At 39.8% G+C, this 3,007-nt stretch overlaps 1 protein-coding gene across 1 annotated transcript in view; it reads right to left on the bottom strand.

Moving 5' to 3' along the window:
- ASB4 (ankyrin repeat and SOCS box containing 4) overlaps nucleotides 1–3,007 on the bottom strand; it is a gene marked incomplete at its 5' end in the record, with an annotated part of 123,950 nt that overhangs the window by 95,372 nt on the left and 25,571 nt on the right. The gene's annotated exons all lie outside the window — the stretch shown is intronic.

The raw sequence follows: 3,007 nt of genomic DNA, 5'->3' as shown, positions 1-3,007 counted from the left end.
GGTGGGTGTGTTTTTTGCTGTAATCTGGTACCTGCTATTTCATTATTCTATTTTTAGAGATGGTACTTTGGCACTCAAGTTATGTTTCTCCCCCAGGGTGCCCACTTAAATTTCAACTTGAATTTCAGATAAACAATGAATTTTTTTTTTTTTTTTTAGCATAAGCATGTCCCAGGTGGATAAATGGAATCAAAGCTGTCTCTTTCCTTCTGAACTGTAACTGGCCAAGGTTCCCAGGGGAGGATGGTCTAATGCACCCAACTTTTCTACTCTTCCCTGGTTGAACAATAAAAAGGAAAATAGAAACACACAGACATCACCAGGCCAGTTGCTCCCTGATGCAAAGGACACACCTTGGAATGAATCATGGGACTTGAGTACATCAGAAACCTGTGTGTGGGCAGGAACCCCCAAACAAGCGTCTGAACATTCTGCTTCTTTCCTGACACCTTTTATCATAGCTCCCCCAGGACGCTATCCAGTATCTGAATACTCCTGAAGGGTCAGGCTCTTTTCTCAACCCCCCACTCTCCTTATCATTTATTGTGTGACTGCAGTGTGCTTGTCCCTGTGTCAAAGTTCTTTATATTAAACCAAAAAGTATTTTTTATGACCTTCGAAAGGTAACCCCTTTTACATTTCTGACTTTATATATACCTTCCTTTTTATATTATACCATCCTTTCTATATTATACATGTAAAAACTGAGGCTGGGAGACATTAACCAGTTAGTTCAACAGGTAATTAGTGCTGATCCTGTACACTAAGCTAGGTCTTCCGATTCTAAATACCCAAATACCGCTTACCAGCTCCCCCACAGCCTCCGAGCTTTTCTGCCATTGAAATAGATGTTCCCCAACTCTGCGTGCCTAAGCATAAATTCTAGGTTACTAAGTGCAAGCATTACAGGGGCTCGAGAGGTAAATTCCAAAGGGTTTTACAAGTCTGTATATAACAGATAAAGCCCCTGTTTGTCCGTAGTTAAGTCTGTACTTAAAAGATAAAGCCCTATCAGTGGCTTCTAAATTCAGGCTGTGAGATATGGAACAAAGTAGTGCCGGGAAGTAAGGCTGTGTTCCAGTTTGCTCAAGACATGCTAATCCACAGCCTGGTGCACCCTGACTGCTACCGCCCGGTGAGGCAGGGAGTCACTAACCGCCCGTCTTAGTCCACTCCAGGTGGGTCATACTATTTCTCTTGAATGAAAGAAATACTGATCAATTCCTAGTAATGATGTTGGTTCATGCTTTGTGGATAGACAGCCTGAACTCCTTTCCTAGCTCCACTATTTATGTGAGACCTTACTTAGCTTTTCATTTCACCTTTCTGTGTCTCAGAGTCCTTACCTGTAGGATGGGAATAATAATCCTACCGGCTCCATAGTGGGGCAGAGAAAAATAAGTGAGGTCATTCTTGGAAAGTGCTAGAACAGTGTCAGACACGTGGTAAGTGTTCAGTAAAATTACCTGTGATGACAAGGATGTGCAAGCAGCGTTCTTAGACTTCTGATGCAGTAGATCTCTTCAGCAGTCGGCTGAAGCCTTGACTCTCAGCATCATGTCTCTAAATGCATAAAATAAAATACATGGGAGTACAAGACGAACTTAAACACTATCTAAGGTAATTCATTTAAATGCTTAAATACTATTGCCAAAATATTTTTTAAATCTAATAAATGATATAGTCGATGAGAGAGAATCATCAATCAACTGCCTCCTGCATGCCCCTCACTGGAGAGCAGGCCACAACCCGGGCATGTGCCCTGATGGGGAATCGAACCGTGACCTCTTGGTTCATAGGTCGACACTCAACTGTTGAGCCATGCCAGCCAGGCAACACGGCTTTCTTTATTAAAGCCTTAAAAAGATCTACAGGTAATTGCATATCTAACAGTAGATATTTTGAGGTAGTGGTGAGTATAAATGATATTTCGAGATGTCTACCACAACTGACATGTGATATAACAATTCCCTAATTTCTATTAGTGACAGAGTTGCTGGTACTGCTGGTAAAAAGTTCTATGGTTTGTTGCCTATACTCATCATCAAAGGAAATGCTCAATTTCAGTTAGAGGTTTAAATAAAGATGTATTTTTGCTCCATCCAAGTTCATGGATCTCTTAATTTTAACCCATTGACTCCTTGAAGGTCACTGACCCCAGATTGAGAACCCCTATTTTGGTGGCCATCATCTGGAGAATGATTGCTGATTCAGTTGAAGGAAAGCAGTACATATTCTTTCCTATATTACACCTATCATATAATTGTAACTAAAAGGTAAATAAGCACATTTTAATGAAAAAAGAAAATGAAAGTGAGAAAAAAAAGGAATCTAAAACAGAGAAGGCAAATAGCTTTCATCTTCAATGTCCACTTTAATAGACTGGTAGTGGTTGCCTGGAACATCTGAGGCTAGCTCTGGGTTATAGGAAAGAGTTATGTGATTGATTAGCAATGTCTACATGACGACAGAGTGTAAATAGCCATACCATCTGACCTAGTCCATTGATAAACATGCTAGGGACATAAAGTGTTAGGGAGCAATAAGCTATAGCAAAAATATCACTTAGTTGTGTTCGTACCATTTATCTTTTTCTTTTTGTTTGTTTTTGTTAGTTTGTTTTTAGCATAAATGTATTTAGGCTTTTTAATTTGCTAGTACAAAGAAGTTTGTGTAGCTCTCTCTTGTATATTCTCCAAACTTCTTAAATCTATTACCAGCTAGGAGTGCTTTCAACTGTAAGAACATATATCAAACTAATGGTAGCTTATACACATAGAGGCTTATTTTTCTCACATTATAAAAACTTGGTAGGTGAATCATTTTTTAAAAAATATATTTTTATTGATTCCAGAGAGGAAGGGAAAGGGAGAGATAGAAACATCAATGATGAGAGAGAATCATTGATTGGCTGCCTCCTGCACGCCCCCCATGGGAGATTCAGCCTGCAACCCAGGATGTACCCTGACCAGGAATCCAACTGTGACCTCCTGGCTCATTGGTCAAT

This window comes from Myotis davidii, unplaced genomic scaffold, assembly GCF_000327345.1.
Source record: "Myotis davidii unplaced genomic scaffold, ASM32734v1 scaffold187, whole genome shotgun sequence".
Lineage (NCBI taxonomy): Eukaryota > Metazoa > Chordata > Mammalia > Chiroptera > Vespertilionidae > Myotis > Myotis davidii.
The sequence above is the reverse complement of the archived record's forward strand: the minus strand, read 5'-3'. Positions and strand labels throughout refer to the sequence as shown.